This window comes from Lethenteron reissneri, chromosome 19, assembly GCF_015708825.2.
Source record: "Lethenteron reissneri isolate LAM-NWPU_2019-01 chromosome 19, ASM1570882v1, whole genome shotgun sequence".
Taxonomy (NCBI): domain Eukaryota; kingdom Metazoa; phylum Chordata; class Hyperoartia; order Petromyzontiformes; family Petromyzontidae; genus Lethenteron; species Lethenteron reissneri.
The window spans coordinates 600,816-618,099 of NC_083797.1; the positions used below are offsets into that span (position 1 = coordinate 600,816).

The 17,284-nt window shown below is 55.3% G+C and overlaps 1 protein-coding gene across 1 annotated transcript in view; it reads left to right on the forward strand.

Annotated features, from left to right (window-relative positions):
• Positions 1-16,156: 16,156 nt before the first annotated feature.
• LOC133344089 (myelin transcription factor 1-like protein) overlaps positions 16,157-17,284 on the forward strand; it is a 132,346-nt gene continuing 131,218 nt past the window's right edge. The window contains exon 1 of the mRNA XM_061554039.1: positions 16,157-16,308. The gene's annotated coding sequence lies outside the window, so the exon portion shown is untranslated. The remainder of the gene's footprint in view (positions 16,309-17,284) is intronic.

Below are 17,284 nucleotides of genomic sequence, written 5' to 3' on the forward strand. Positions count from 1 at the left end.
TCGCTGCTCCGCGATCCCGCGGCGTTTTTACGAAACGGCTTAAGGAGCTGATGGGAAGCGTTTAGACGAGGGGCAGTAGCAGCACCCCCCCCCCCCAGCCCCATAGACAGTGCGGGACATGGGGAGCGGTGGCGCAGTGGTGAGCTCACTGCGCCAATGAGAACCCCGGCACGACCCGAGTTCGAGTCCCGTTCACAGCCCATGGCGAACTGGAATTACGCAGACGAATTTTTGAACCGGTCCTAGGCCTCCCCTAGGTAGACCCAGCCCCAAATGAGTACCTGATGCGACGTCTACAACAGGAGAGACAAAGGTGGCCGGCCGGGAGGTGCTGTTCAGCCGCGCCTCGGTGTGCTGAGCCGGCCTTCATAGTTGCTACTCTCAAAACGGCTCTTGTCCCACCAGCTTGTTGAGGCTCTAAGGGTGATAGTTGTGCCCGAGAGTGATAGCGAGTTTGAGTGTGAGATGAGAGTTGTGGTGCGTGGGTGTGTTGAGAGTGGGGAGCGGTAGTTTAGCGGAGAGTGTGTTTGAGTGTAGTGATAATGTGAGTGAGTGTTTGAGTGATAGTGATAATGTGAGTGAGTGTGTTTGAGTTATAGTGATAATGTGAGAGAGTGTGTTTGAGTGATAGTGATACTGTGAGTGAGTGTGTTTGAGTGTAGTGATAATGTAAGTGAGTGTGTTCCAGTGATGTGAGTGAGTATGTTTGAGTGATAGTGATAATGTGAGTGAGTGTGTTTGAGTGATAGTGATAATGTGAGTGAGTGTGTTTGAGTGATAGTGATAATGTGAGTGAGTGTGTTTGAGTTATAGTGGTAATGTGAGTGAGAGTGTTTGAGTGATAGTGAGTGTGAATGTTTGAATGATAGTGATAATGTGAGTGATCCATAATATAGGTATTTGTTTGAGATCGCGTAAAATTTAAAATGTGTCGTTAAACCCGCCACCACCCGACACAGCCAAGGTTTGTTACGTAAACGTCACGTTAGGTTTGTCAAGTAAACAGAACGTGCCAATTCGTTACTAGTACAGCACAACGGTGTGTCGGAGAGCAATCCACAACATTTGTAATCTGTTTGAGTGACAGTGTGAGTGAGTGTGTTTGAGTGATAGTGTGAGTGAGAGTGTTTGAGTGATAGTGTGAGTGAGTGTGTTTGAGTGATAATGTGAGTGAGTGTGTTTGAGTGATAATGTGAGTGAGTGTGTTTGAGTGAGAGTGATAGTGTGTGAGAATGTGTACGAGCTTGTGTTTAATAATTAAATTACTGACCGCAGACTCGTTAATATTTCAGTGTGCTCACCCCCAGCCACAGTCATCATCTCGACTCGTACCGCTGCGTCACCACCACACCTTGTCTGCTCCCCGCTCTCACAGAGAGACAGAGCGGGAGGGGGGTGAGGGGTGGGGGGCTCAGAGGCGCTAGGAGGAGCCCCGGACGAGGAGCGGGAGGGCAGCAGCAGCCGGCGACACCAACCATTGACCCCGAGCTCTGCGGTCCTCTATGCACGAAGGCGCTGCAGGCAAATTAATGAGTGTTTGCATTTTGTAGGAAATCCAAGCACTCGGAGGAAACCTACGTGTGCGAGGGGGCAACACTCTATCCCATAGAGATAAAACAGATGGAGATGAGCGCACACTTTGCCGTGCCCGCCTTCTCCCGACGAGTCAGAGGTAATGGCTCCTCCTCAAGGCCGACGGGAAGGGAGTTTCGCGACATCTGTTTGCTGATCCACCAACCCCGGCTGATGCCTCCACAATGTTGAATCGAGGATCAATGAGAAACCAGTGCTGAAAGATCACCGCGCTTTAACAGACTGTTGGGGCAAGTGCTGCGAGCGAGCACCTAGTGAAGGTCGGCACGGCACACGAGGGGGTGGTTTGCCAGCACCACGCCCGGCCGCCTTTGTCTCCCCATTGCTGATGTTTACACACAGCACCCGGTACTCTTGGAAGACTGAGTCGATTCGCGAAAGCGATTCCCAGGGCCGGATCAGATATTCACTGCCTCACTGTTTATTGGTCGCGAGAGGGAATCGAACTCGGTCCAGTTGGTCGTGTTGGTTGCTCAGTGCGCTAACCACTGCGCCACCGCTCCCCACGCTCGCACGGACACGCGTGGCGGTGTCGCCGCCTCGTGGCTCCACGCGGCTCCGCACTCGCCGGGAGGTTCCTGCTCCTCCTGCACCTCCTGCACCTCCTGCACGACCACCACCACGACCACCACCACCACGACCACCACGACCACCACCACGACCACCACCACGACCACCACCACCACGACCACCACCACGACCACCACCACCACGACCACCACCACCACGACCACCACGACCACCACCACGACCACCACCACGACCACCACCACCAAGACCACCACCACCACGACCACCACGACCACCACCACGACCACCACCACCACGACCACCACCACCACGACAACCACCACCACCACCACCACGACCACCACGACCACCACCACCACCACCACCACAACCACCACGACCACCACCACGACCACCACCACCACGACCACCACCACGACCACCACCACGACCACCACCACCACGACACCACGACCACCACCACGACCACCACCACCACGACCACACCACCACGACAACCACCACCACCACACACGACCACCACGACCACCACCACCACCACCACCACGACCACCACGACCACCACCACGACACCACCACCCACGACACACCACCACGACCACCACCACCACGACCACCACCACCACGACCACCACGACCACCACCACGACCACCACCACCACGACCACCACCACCACGACAACCACCAACCACCACCACCACGACCACCACGACCACCACCCACCACCACCACGACCACCACCGACCACCACCACCACGACCACCAACCACCACGACCACCACCACCACGACCACCACCACCACGACCACCACCACCACGACACCACCACCACACGACCACCACCGACCACCACCACCACGACCACCACCACCACGACCACCACCACCACGCACCACCACACCCACCACGACCACCACCACCACGACCACCACCACCACCACGACCACCACCACCGACCACCACCACCACGACCACCACCACCACCACCGACCACCACCACCACCACGACCACCACCACCACGACCACCACCACCACGACCACCACCACCACGCCCACCACGCCCACCACGACCACCACCACCACGACCACCACCACACGACCACCACCACCACGACCACCACCACCACGACCACCACCACCACGACCACCACCACCACCACCACGACCACCACCACCACGACCACCACCACCACGACCACCACCACCACGACCACCACCACGACCACCACCACCACGACCACCACCAACCACGACCACCACCACCACCACCACGACCACCACCACCACGACCACCACCACCACGACCACCACCACCACGCCCACACGACCACCACCACCACGACCACCCACCACCACGACCACCACCACCACGACCACCACGACCACCACCACGACCACCACCACCACGACCACCACCACCACCACGACCACCACCACCACGACCACCACCACCACCACCACGACCACCACCACCACCACCACCACCACGACCACCACCACCACGACCACCACCACGACCACGACCACCACCACCACCGACCACCACGACCACACCACCACGCACCACCACCACGACCACACACCACGACCACCACGACCACCACCACCACCGACCACCACCACCACGACCCACCACCACCACGACCACCACACCACGACCACCACCACACACGACCACCACGACCACCACCACCACCACCACGACCACACCACGACCACCACCACCACGACCACCACCACCACGACCACCGACACCACCCACCACCACCACGACCACCACGACCACCACCACCACCACCAACGACCACCACCGACCCACCACCCACCACGACCACCACCACCACGACCACCACCACCACCACCACGACCACCACACCACGACCACCACCACCACCACCACCACGCACGACCACCACCACCACGACCAACACAGACCACCCACGACCACACACCACGACCACCACGACCACCACCACCACGACCACCACCACCACCACCACGACCACCACGACCACCACGACCACCACCACCACGACCACCACCACCACGACCACCACCACCAGCAGCAGCAGGAGGAGGAGGGTTAGCGGCAACGTGGGGAGGAAGCTCGACTAGCTAGTTAGTGTGAGTGGTGGGGCTAGTGACTAGCTAGTTAGTGTGAGTGGTGGGGCTAGTGACTAGCTAGTTAGTGTGAGTGGTGGTGCTAGTGACTAGCTAGTTAATGTGAGTGGTGGGGCTAGTGACTAGCTAGTTAGTGTGAGTGGTGGGGCTAGTGACTAGCTAGTTAGTGTGAGTGGTGGGGCTAGTGACTAGCTAGTTAGTGTGAGTGGTGGGGCTAGTGACTAGCTAGTTAGTGTGAGTGGTGGGGCTAGTGACTAGCTAGTTAGTGTGAGTGGTGGGGTTAGTGACTAGCTAGTTAGTGTGAGTGGTGGGGCTAGGACTAGCTAGTTAGTGTGAGTGGTGGGGCTAGTGACTAGCTAGTTAGTGTGAGTGGTGGGGGCTAGTGACTAGCTAGTTAGTGTGAGTGGTGGTGCTAGTGACTAGCTAGTTAGTGTGAGTGGTGGTGCTAGTGACTAGCTAGTTAGTGTGAGTGGTGGGGCTAGTGACTAGCTAGTTAGTGTGAGTGGTGGGGCTAGTGACTAGCTAGTTAGTGTGAGTGGTGGGGCTAGTGCTAGTGACTAGCTAGTTAGTGTGAGTGGTGGGGCTAGTGACTAGCTAGTTAGTGTGAGTGGTGGGGCTAGTGACTAGCTAGTTAGTGTGAGTGGTGGTGCTAGTGACTAGCTAGTTAGTGTGAGTGGTGGGGCTAGTGACTAGCTAGTTAGTGTGAGTGGTGGTGCTAGTGACTAGCTAGTTAGTGTGAGTGATGGGGCTAGTGACTAGCTAGTTAGTGTGAGTGGTGGGGCTAGTGACTAGCTAGTTAGTGTGAGTGGTGGTGCTAGTGACTAGCTAGTTAGTGTGAGTGGTGGGGCTAGTGACTAGCTAGTTAGTGTGAGTGGTGGGGCTAGTGACTAGCTAGTTAGTGTGAGTGGTGGGGCTAGTGACTGGCTAGTTAGTGTGAGTGGTGGGGCTAGTGCTAGTGACTAGCTAGTTAGTGTGAGTGGTGGGGCTAGTGACTAGCTAGTTAGTGTGAGTGGTGGGGCTAGTGACTAGCTAGTTAGTGTGAGTGGTGGTGCTAGTGAATAGCTAGTTAGTGTGAGTGGTGGGGCTAGTGACTAGCTAGTTAGTGTGAGTGGTGGTGCTAGTGACTAGCTAGTTAGTGTGAGTGGTGGGGCTAGTGACTAGCTAGTTAGTGTGAGTGGTGGGGCTAGTGACTAGCTAGTTAGTGTGAGTGGTGGTGCTAGTGACTAGCTAGTTAGTGTGAGTGGTGGGGCTAGTGACTAGCTAGTTAGTGTGAGTGGTGGGGCTAGTGACTAGCTAGTTAGTGTGAGTGGTGGGGCTAGTGCTAGTGACTAGCTAGTTAATGTGAGTGGTGGGGCTAGTGACTAGCTAGTTAGTGTGAGTGGTGGGGCTAGTGACTAGCTAGTTAGTGTGAGTGGTGGGGCTAGTGACTAGCTAGTTAGTGTGAGTGGTGGGGCTAGTGACTAGCTAGTTAGTGTGAGTGGTGGGGCTAGTGACTAGCTAGTTAGTGTGAGTGGTTGTGCTAGTGACTAGCTAGTTAGTGTGAGTGGTGGGGCTAGTGACTAGCTAGTTAGTGTGAGTGGTGGTGCTAGTGACTAGCTAGTTAGTGTGAGTGGTGGGGCTAGTGACTAGCTAGTTAGTGTGAGTGGTGGGGCTAGTGACTAGCTAGTTAGTGTGAGTGGTGGTGCTAGTGACTAGCTAGTTAGTGTGAGTGGTGGGGCTAGTGACTAGCTAGTTAGTGTGAGTGGTGGGGCTAGTGCTAGTGACTAGCTAGTTAGTGTGAGTGGTGGGGCTAGTGACTAGCTAGTTAGTGTGAGTGGTGGGGCTAGTGACTAGCTAGTTAGTGTGAGTGGTGGTGCTAGTGACTAGCTAGTTAGTGTGAGTGGTGGGGCTAGTGACTAGCTAGTTAGTGTGAGTGGTGGTGCTAGTGACTAGCTAGTTAGTGTGAGTGATGGGGCTAGTGACTAGCTAGTTAGTGTGAGTGGTGGGGCTAGTGACTAGCTAGTTAGTGTGAGTGGTGGTGCTAGTGACTAGCTAGTTAGTGTGAGTGGTGGGGCTAGTGACTAGCTAGTTAGTGTGAGTGGTGGGGCTAGTGACTAGCTAGTTAGTGTGAGTGGTGGGGCTAGTGACTAGCTAGTTAGTGTGAGTGGTGGGGCTAGTGCTAGTGACTAGCTAGTTAGTGTGAGTGGTGGGGCTAGTGACTAGCTAGTTAGTGTGAGTGGTGGGGCTAGTGACTAGCTAGTTAGTGTGAGTGGTGGTGCTAGTGAATAGCTAGTTAGTGTGAGTGGTGGGGCTAGTGACTAGCTAGTTAGTGTGAGTGGTGGGGCTAGTGACTAGCTAGTTAGTGTGAGTGGTGGTGCTAGTGACTAGCTAGTTAGTGTGAGTGGTGGGGCTAGTGACTAGCTAGTTAGTGTGAGTGGTGAGGCTAGTGACTAGCTAGTTAGTGTGAGTGGTGGTGCTAGTGACTAGCTAGTTAGTGTGAGTGGTGGGGCTAGTGACTAGCTAGTTAGTGTGAGTGGTGGGGCTAGTGACTAGCTAGTTAGTGTGAGTGGTGGGGCTAGTGCTAGTGACTAGCTAGTTAATGTGAGTGGTGGGGCTAGTGACTAGCTAGTTAGTGTGAGTGGTGGGGCTAGTGACTAGCTAGTTAGTGTGAGTGGTGGGGCTAGTGACTAGCTAGTTAGTGTGAGTGGTGGGGCTAGTGACTAGCTAGTTAGTGTGAGTGGTGGGGCTAGTGACTAGCTAGTTAGTGTGAGTGGTGGTGCTAGTGACTAGCTAGTTAGTGTGAGTGGTGGGGCTAGTGACTAGCTAGTTAGTGTGAGTGGTGGGGCTAGTGACTAGCTAGTTAGTGTGAGTGGTGGGGCTAGTGACTAGCTAGTTAGTGTGAGTGGTGGGGCTAGTGACTAGCTAGTTAGTGTGAGTGGTGGGGCTAGTGACTAGCTAGTTAGTGTGAGTGGTGGTGCTAGTGACTAGCTAGTTAGTGTGAGTGGTGGGGCTAGTGACTAGCTAGTTAGTGTGAGTGGTGGGGCTAGTGACTAGCTAGTTAGTGTGAGTGGTGGGGCTAGTGCTAGTGACTAGCTAGTTAGTGTGAGTGGTGGGGCTAGTGCTAGTGACTAGCTAGTTAGTGTGAGTGGTGGGGCTAGTGACTAGCTAGTTAGTGTGAGTGGTGGGGCTAGTGACTAGCTAGTTAGTGTGAGTGGTGGTGCTAGTGACTAGCTAGTTAGTGTGAGTGGTGGGGCTAGTGACTAGCTAGTTAGTGTGAGTGGTGGTGCTAGTGACTAGCTAGTTAGTGTGAGTGGTGGGGCTAGTGACTAGCTAGTTAGTGTGAGTGGTGGTGCTAGTAACTAGCTAGTTAGTGTGAGTGGTGGGGCTAGTGACTAGCTAGTTAGTGTGAGTGGTGGGGCTAGTGACTAGCTAGTTAGTGTGAGTGGTGGTGCTAGTGACTAGCTAGTTAGTGTGAGTGGTGGGGCTAGTGACTAGCTAGTTAGTGTGAGTGGTGGGGCTAGTGACTAGCTAGTTAGTGTGAGTGGTGGGGCTAGTGCTAGTGACTAGCTAGTTAGTGTGAGTGGTGGGGCTAGTGACTAGCTAGTTAGTGTGAGTGGTGGGGCTAGTGACTAGCTAGTTAGTGTGAGTGGTGGTGCTAGTGACTAGCTAGTTAGTGTAAGTGGTGGGGCTAGTGACTAGCTAGTTAGTGTGAGTGGTGGTGCTAGTGACTAGCTAGTTAGTGTGAGTGGTGGGGCTAGTGACTAGCTAGTTAGTGTGAGTGGTGGGGCTAGTGACTAGCTAGTTAGTTTGAGTGGTGGGGCTAGTGACTAGCTAGTTAGTGTGAGTGGTGGGGCTAGTGACTAGCTAGTTAGTGTGAGTGGTGGTGCTAGTGACTAGCTAGTTAGTGTGAGTGGTGGGGCTAGTGACTAGCTAGTTAGTGTGAGTGGTGGTGCTAGTGACTAGCTAGTTAGTGTGAGTGGTGGGGCTAGTGACTAGCTAGTTAGTGTGAGTCGTGGGGCTAGTGACTAGCTAGTTAGTGTGAGTGATGGTGCTAGTGACTAGCTAGTTAGTGTGAGTGGTGGGGCTAGTGACTAGCTAGTTAGTGTGAGTGGTGGGGCTAGTGACTAGCTAGTTAGTGTGAGTGGTGGGGCTAGTGCTAGTGACTAGCTAGTTAGTGTGAGTGGTGGGGCTAGTGACTAGCTAGTTAGTGTGAGTGGTGGGGCTAGTGACTAGCTAGTTAGTGTGAGTGGTGGTGCTAGTGACTAGCTAGTTAGTGTGAGTGGTGGGGCTAGTGACTAGCTAGTTAGTGTGAGTGGTGGTGCTAGTGACTAGCTAGTTAGTGTGAGTGGTGGGGCTAGTGACTAGCTAGTTAGTGTGAGTGGTGGGGCTAGTGACTAGCTAGTTAGTGTGAGTGGTGGTGCTAGTGACTAGCTAGTTAGTGTGAGTGGTGGGGCTAGTGACTAGCTAGTTAGTGTGAGTGGTGGGGCTAGTGACTAGCTAGTTAGTGTGAGTGGTGGGGCTAGTGACTAGCTAGTTAGTGTGAGTGGTGGTGCTAGTGACTAGCTAGTTAGTGTGAGTGGTGGGGCTAGTGACTAGCTAGTTAGTGTGAGTGGTGGTTCTAGTGACTAGCTAGTTAGTGTGAGTGGTGGTGCTAGTGACTAGCTAGTTAGTGTGAGTGGTGGGGCTAGTGACTAGCTAGTTAGTGTGAGTGGTGGTGCTAGTGACTAGCTAGTTAGTGTGAGTGGTGGGGCTAGTGACTAGCTAGTTAGTGTGAGTGGTGGTGCTAGTGACTAGCTAGTTAGTGTGAGTGGTGGTGCTAGTAACTAGCTAGTTAGTGTGAGTGGTGGGGCTAGTGACTAGCTAGTTAGTGTGAGTGGTGGTGCTAGTGACTAGCTAGTTAGTGTGAGTGGTGGTGCTAGTGACTAGCTAGTTAGTGTGAGTGGTGGTGCTAGTGACTAGCTAGTTAGTGTGAGTGGTGGGGCTAATGACTAGCTAGTTAGTGTGAGTGGTGGTGCTAGTGACTAGCTAGTTAGTGTGAGTGGTGGGGCTAGTGACTAGCTAGTTAGTGTGAGTGGTGGGGCTAGTGACTAGCTAGTTAGTGTGAGTGGTGGGGCTAGTGACTAGCTAGTTAGTGTGAGTGGTGGGGCTAGTGACTAGCTAGTTAGTGTGAGTGGTGGGGCTAGTGACTAGCTAGTTAGTGTGAGTGGTGGGGCTAGTGACTAGCTAGTTAGTGTGAGTGGTGGGGCTAGTGACTAGCTAGTTAGTGTGAGTGGTGGGGCTAGTGACTAGCTAGTTAGTGTGAGTGGTGGTGCTAGTGACTAGCTAGTTAGTGTGAGTGGTGGGGCTAGTGACTAGCTAGTTAGTGTGAGTGGTGGGTCTAGTGACTAGCTAGTTAGTGTGAGTGGTCGTGCTAGTGACTAGCTAGTTAGTGTGAGTGGTGGGGCTAGTGACTAGCTAGTTAGTGTGAGTGGTGGGGCTAGTGACTAGCTAGTTAGTGTGAGTGGTGGGGCTAGTGACTAGCTAGTTAGTGTGAGTGGTGGTGCTAGTGACTAGCTAGTTAGTGTGAGTGGTGGTGCTAGTGACTAGCTAGTTAGTGTGAGTGGTGGGGCTAGTGACTAGCTAGTTAGTGTGAGTGGTGGGGCTAGTGACTAGCTAGTTAGTGTGAGTGGTGGTGCTAGTGACTAGCTAGTTAGTGTGAGTGGTGGGGCTAGTGACTAGCTAGTTAGTGTGAGTGGTGGGGCTAGTGACTAGCTAGTTAGTGTGAGTCGTGGGGCTAGTGACTAGCTAGTTAGTGTGAGTGGTGGTGCTAGTGACTAGCTAGTTAGTGTGAGTGGTGGGGCTAGTGACTAGCTAGTTAGTGTGAGTGGTGGGGCTAGTGACTAGCTAGTTAGTGTGAGTGGTGGTGCTAGTGACTAGCTAGTTAGTGTGAGTGGTGGGGCTAGTGACTAGCTAGTTAGTGTGAGTGGTGGGGCTAGTGACTAGCTAGTTAGTGTGAGTGGTGGTGCTAGTGACTAGCTAGTTAGTGTGAGTGGTGGTGCTAGTGACTAGCTAGTTAGTGTGAGTGGTGGGGCTAGTGACTAGCTAGTTAGTGTGAGTGGTGGGGCTAGTGACTAGCTAGTTAGTGTGAGTGGTGGGGCTAGTGACTAGCTAGTTAGTGTGAGTGGTGGTGCTAGTGACTAGCTAGTTAGTGTGAGTGGTGGGGCTAGTGACTAGCTAGTTAGTGTGAGTGGTGGGGCTAGTGACTAGCTAGTTAGTGTGAGTGGTGGTGCTAGTGACTAGCTAGTTAGTGTGAGTGGTGGGGCTAGTGACTAGCTAGTTAGTGTGAGTGGTGGGGCTAGTGACTAGCTAGTTAGTGTGAGTGGTGGTGCTAGTGACTAGCTAGTTAGTGTGAGTGGTGGTGCTAGTGACTAGCTAGTTAGTGTGAGTGGTGGTGCTAGTGACTAGCTAGTTAGTGTGAGTGGTGGTGCTAGTGACTAGCTAGTTAGTGTGAGTGGTGGTGCTAGTGACTAGCTAGTTAGTGTGAGTGGTGGTGCTAGTGACTAGCTAGTTAGTGTGAGTGGTGGTGCTAGTGACTAGCTAGTTAGTGTGAGTGGTGGGGCTAGTGACTAGCTAGTTAGTGTGAGTGGTGGGGCTAGTGCTAGTGACTAGCTAGTTAGTGTGAGTGGTGGGGCTCGTGCTAGTGACTAGCTAGTTAGTGTGAGTGGTGGGGCTAGTGCTAGTGACTAGCTAGTTAGTGTGAGTGGTGGGGCTCGTGCTAGTGACTAGTTAGTTAGTGTGAGTGGTGGGGCTAGTGACGAGCTAGTGAGACTGGTGGGGCTATGGGGGAGGAGTCGAGATCGGACCTCCATCCCCGGTGGAGGCGCTAGAGGGCGCTGTGACGCAGCTCATGCCGAGTGCTCAGAATCTACAATCAAAAGACAAAGGCGCAGCGCTGCAACTGCTTTCTCACGCAAGTGCTGTCAGAAGGGACGGATGACGATTAGTCCGTACTTGCCTGTACCGCCTCATCCTGATCACCAACACTACATTTGTGTTGGCGCTCCACCAAGCTCGTTGTTGAACCACGCTGTGCGAACGGCGAGCAGACAGGCACAGAACAATAGACACGAACCCATTGTCCCGACGCTGACAATGTGATTGCCACAAGGAGAGGCCTGACTTGTTGGTATTCTAAAATAAATTCGATGTTTCGGGCGATGGCCATTCTTGAGGGTCGTGATTGAACCCACGACCTCCTGTATACCAGGCGAGGGAGTTAACATCTCGCCACAGTGGCGCCCCCAACTTTACTTTGCAATGGTAAACCAGCTTTGATATACACTGCTGTGCCATAGTAAAACACAGCAGTCAACCGGAGTGTGTCGATCTCCGGTTTGCGCCCACCGGGTGTTGTGCAGCGCTTCGATCACCTTGCCAGAAGCGCAACAGCGCATCACACGGAAGGTTCGATCACGATCACGGCGGGGGGAGGGAGGCGGGGGGGTTGGGGAGGGAGGCGGGGGGGGACGTGGGGGGGGGACGGAGGCGGGGGATGTGGGGACGAGGCGGGGGGGTGGGAGGTGGGGGGGCTGGAGAGGGAGGCGGGGGGGGTGGGGAGGGACGCGGGGGGGGGAGGTGGGGGGGGAGGGAGGCGGGGGAGGTGGGGAGGGAGGCGGGGGGGGTGGAGAGGGAGGCGGGGGGGGAGGTGGGGGGGGAGGGAGGCGGGGGGTGTGGGGACGAGGCGGGGGGGTGGGGACGAGGCGGGGGGGGGGTCTCTGTCTTTGTTTCACGCTTTCACGGCACGGGGCATCTGGGCCGGGTGGGGCTGGGGGCAGTGTTGGGGTGAGGTGGGGTGGGGGCGGGGTGGGGGTAGGGGGAGGGGGCGGGGTAAGGTCCCCCCGCCAGCCCCCTCTGTTTCCCCAACACGCGCCTCGATGACGGTGCGAGTGTTGGCTCGAGTCCGTGCACAGTTGGCAGAGGTCGCAGTCAAGATGTTGACCCCACAACAGCAACAGCAGCAGCAGCGGCGGCGGCGTCGCGTGGCGCGCGTCCCCACGCTGGCTGCGGCGACCACTCAGAGGCGCGAGGAATAGAACCGCGGACACGTTGTCTGGTCTCGCGCGCGACGATGGCAGCAGCAGCAGCAGCAGCAGCAGCAGCAGCAGCAGCAGCAGCAGCAGCAGCAGCAGCAGCAGCAGCAGCAGCAGCAGCAGCAGCAGCAGCAGCAGCAGCAGCAGCAGCAGCAGCAGCAGCAGCAGCAGCAGCAGCAGCAGCAGCAGCAGCAGCAGCAGCAGCAGCAGCAGCAGCAGCAGCAGCAGCAGCAGCAGCAGCAGCAGCAGCAGCAGCAGCAGCAGCAGCAGCAGCAGCAGCAGCAGCAGCAGCAGCAGCAGCAGCAGCAGCAGCAGCAGCAGCAGCAGCAGCAGCAGCAGCAGCAGCAGCAGCAGCAGCAGCAGCAGCAGCAGCAGCAGCAGCAGCAGCAGCAGCAGCAGCAGCAGCAGCAGCAGCAGCAGCAGCAGCAGCAGCAGCAGCAGCAGCAGCAGCAGCAGCAGCAGCAGCAGCAGCAGCAGCAGCAGCAGCAGCAGCAGCAGCAGCAGCAGCAGCAGCAGCAGCAGCAGCAGCAAGATGGTGCAGGAGCTCCATGCCAATGTGGAGGTTCCGCTGCTGCTGCTGCCGCCACGACGAGAGGGCTTCAGCAGAGAAAGGGAGCTTGTGTGTGTTGTATTGGTGTATGTTGAACTTCTTTCGCGCCGTACGTAGCCAACCGAGTGAATCGTGTGGTACTGCTGTGTCTTCCTCCTCCGTTGAAGGGACGCAGACCACAGAGGTTTTATTGTAGGTCTCCATGTGTCTCCATGTGTCTCTATGGGTCTCTACGTGTCTCTAACTGTCTCTAACTGTCTCTAAGTGTATCTAAGCGTATATATGTGTCGCTGTGTCTCTATGTCTCTATGTGTGTCCAAGAGTCTCTGTATCTATGGGTTTACTATATGATCCATAGTGTGTGTTTTATGGACACACGCGTTCCTGTGGCTTGTCTTTAGTGTGTCTCTTTGTGAGTCTGTGTGTATCTCCGTGTGTCTCGCTGTGTTTACTGTCGGGTCGCTAGTTCGCCTTGTGTGGCCACTCTGGCCGTGTCTGTAACGCGGGGCTGACGCGCCGCATGGCCGCTCTTCTCGTTGGTCGCCTACCTACCTGCCTGACTGACTGACTGCCTCACTGCCTGACTGCCTGACTGCCTGACTGCCTGAATGACTGACTGCCTGCCTGACTGACTGCTTGACTGCCTGACTCCCTGACTGACTGACTGACTTCCTCACTGCCTGCCTGCTTGACTCCCTGACTGACTGCCTGACTGCCTGACTGACTGCCTGAATGACTGCCTGACTGACTGCCTGAATGACTGCCTGACTGACTGGCTGAATGACTACCTGAATGACTGGCTGACTGCCTGACTGACTGCCTGACCGCCTGACTGACTGCCTGAATGACTGCCTGACCCATCTGGCCGGTGCCAATGTATTCGTCTCTTACTCAAAATAATGTCGAGACTCACTGCTGCTGCTGCTCTACCGAGCACCAATCTTGCACAAATTTGATTCCTGCTGCTGCTGCTGCTAACTGGGGTGGAGTTCTCAGTTACTACCTCACTGCCGCACCCGGTGGAAATCAGAGTGACGCAGCAGTGGGGTAAATGATGATAGAGCACTCACTCATTGACTCCGGTCACTCGCCCGCTCACCAACCTACCAACCCACTCACCAAACCATCCACCAACCTACCCAACTACCAACGCGCCCGTCAACTCTCCCACAAACCTACCGACCCTCCCACCAACCCATCAACCCAACCACTTACCCACGCACCAACTAAGCCAGCAACGGACCAAACCAACCACTTACCCATACACCAACCCATTCACCAAACCAACCACCAAACTAACCACCTACCCATTCACCAAAATATCCATCGACCTACCCACCCACCCAACAATCCACCCACCCCTTTCACGCCCCCCCCCCGTACCGCCCCCCTGGCGTGTGGGTGGGGTGGTTGGCTGGTTACTCGCGTGACGGGGTGGGGGCGGTGGTCACAAGGGAGTCGTGGGGCCGCATCAGCCGCCTCCACATTCATCACCTCCGCGGGTTGCGGCTAAGCTCCGAGTGTCAGCCAGAGATCCACGCGCCCGCGTTTCCAATCATCCGCTATTCCCCAGCAATTACCCCCCCCCTCCTCCCCGCCCAACAGCCCCCCCCCCCCACTGCCCCCCACCTCGTGGTATGTGCTCAAGCGTCATTCGACAGATAGATGAGAGAGATGACCTTTAGTTAAAACCAGAGAAAGCCGCATCACTGAGAACGAAAAAAAAGTCTCAAAACAAACTCGCGGCTCGCGTCCAACGAGATCCCGCGTCTCACAGGGAGGAAGGGGGTCCAGCAAAGCCCAACACGGTCGTGCGGAGGCCTTCATCTAGCAGTGGATCGATAAAGGATTGAACGATATGAAAAGCGGCGCGCGGGCTGATGATGTGAGTCAAAGTCAAGAGTGCCTCTCCTTCTGCAAGAGCCACAGTGGAGAATTGGTGCTCTTTTGTTTACAGCCCTGCAGAGCCAGTAGTGGACATTCCATATTCCTATGGCGGGGGAGAGTCCATCTATAAAACAACCACAACGTAGTACCCCTTTTATCAACCCCCGGAGGGAGGGATGATGCTCTGGGGAACGGGCGGCCACCTGAGTGGTTCTGCAACGCAGTCGTCAATAAGTTCGTGTGTGGCCTTCAACAATTTGTATGAGAGGCGACGTTTCGGGAAAGGTCCCGTCTTCATAGCACGTCAAATGTGCTTTAAATGTGCTTCATATATGCAATGTTGAAGGGCCATTGCCCGAAACATCGCCTATTATATATTCCTCATATGATGGGCCACTCTCACACACACAGCATAACTGACACGGGACGTGTTGAGTCTGTTGTTGTTATTGTTGTCTGTGCTTGTTCACGACTGCCAACAGCAGCATCAACGCGATCTGTTCTGTCACAGATGGGCGCCGCAGTGGCGAGACGTTATCTGCCTCGCCTGGTATGCAGGAGGTCGTGGGTGCGATCCCGACATTGACGCCCGTCCACTCCGAGTCTGAATGTCTCTCCCCGTGGTCGCGAGGATATTTCTCCGGTTCTACCGCCCCCCCCCCCTCGACACTTAGAATCGACACGCGTTCCGAGTAATCGGAGGCTACACATTTCCACGTGATGGGCCACTTCGTTGAGCTATCGTCTGTGGCCAGGTCGCTTTCTAGAAGGAGCTGCTTCGCTCAGTGGGCCTTACCTGGTCAAATGCTGAAGAGTTTTGTTTGTATTATTTGGGTCTTTTCTTGGTAAAGTCACGTAGATAGGTTCAAAGAAAATAACAACCTATCTCCGTGACTTTACCGAAAGACCCAAAGAAGATGAATTCCTGCAGTCACGAAAGCTTTAAGTCAAGTTTAGTTTGTGTTTCCATTCCCCAGCCCGTCGGCTGTCTGCGAACTTCGCCAGGTTCGGCGGCGTAGCTCGGGTTCGGGTCGGGTTCGGGTCGGGTTCGGGTCGGGCTCGGGTCGGGCTCGGGTCGGGTTCGGCTCGGAAGCGAGTCGACTTGGCCGCGTCCTTGCCTGGATCTCGGCGGATCGGAGTCGATCAGCCGAAGCAGCCTGCGATTGCCCGAGGCCGTAGCTTTGAGTGATGTCAGAGTCCCCGCCACTGGTGGGGCGAGTCTCTCCTTGTTTGAGCGAGTTTTGATTAAACACGTACACGCAAAAGTTTAGAGCTGTGTACAAAACTTTTCAGAAACTTACACGTCCGTGTGTGTGTGTGCGAGTACCTCTGCTGCGTTGTGTAAACATCGAAACTGTGGAGACAAAGGCGGTCGGGCGTAATGCTGGCCATCCGCCACCTCGTGTGCCCTGCCGGCCTTCACTGGTGCTCCGCGCTAACAGCACTTGCCACAACAGTTTGTTGAGGCTATTCGGGGGATCTCTGTCTTCGTGTGTTCCCGTGGCCGCGAAGCTGTTGCTCGCGCGAGGCCTGGGGAGTCGTTGCGTGTCCGTGTGGTCCGCGAGGAGGTCTGAAGGTAATTCCTCTCTGCACCTTCGCATCGGTCATCACAGCGCCATTAACACAACGCGGCTCATCTCGTCACTTGCGCCGCCGTCAGAGCGCGAGGCGATCGTCGCCCGCGGCCTGCGGCAGCTTCAGAGGAGGGGACGATGCCCCCCAGTGGCAGCTATCCCTGTGCGGCACGGGACGATGGCCACGGACGCAGGAAGGCGCTGCTGATGGTCACACAGACGCAGGCTGCGGGAGTTTAAAAGTCGAGCGGCGATGGTTGCTGCTGTGGCCTAACCTAGGGGCACCCCCAGTGGCAGCTGGCCCTGTGCATCCGCCTGCTGGCAGTAAGGGGGGGGGGGGAGGTGATATTTCTGTGATTTGGAAAATTGACACCGGCCTATTATTTTCGACTGACTTTACATTTGTACAAGATGCTTGTCATACAACGAGCTCATTGAATGTTCACTGATTTTGTTGTTGCGGGGCGATGGGAGCGGGTTAGGCCTCAATTGTCTCGTCGAATCTGTGTCGTGCAACCTACCTCCACCCGACAGAGTTGCGACGTGCTGTGGCGTGGCCCAGCGGCAGCGCGTTTGTCGCCTGTCGCAGACCCTCGAGCGCCGTCCGCTTCACTCACGGGCGACGTTAAAGACCCCTGACGTCGTCACAAGGCTTAAGGCCATCGGGTGCCGACGTTCATTTTTGCTGAATTCGAATAGTAGCCGGAAATGACTCCTCACTTGGGATCACACGCAGACGCACAGCAGCAGCAAGCAGCAGCAGCAGCAGCAATCATCGCCCCGACTGGCAGCAGACCGATGTCCCAGCTCACTGTCGCGAATGGGACTCTGCTCGCTTCAGTTCTCACCTGGATACAGAAGATGATCTTAAACTCACTCACTCACTCACCCATCCCCTCACCTGCTCACTCACACACTCAATCATCCACTCACTCACTCACTCGTCATCTCACTCATTAACCGACTCACTCATTCTCT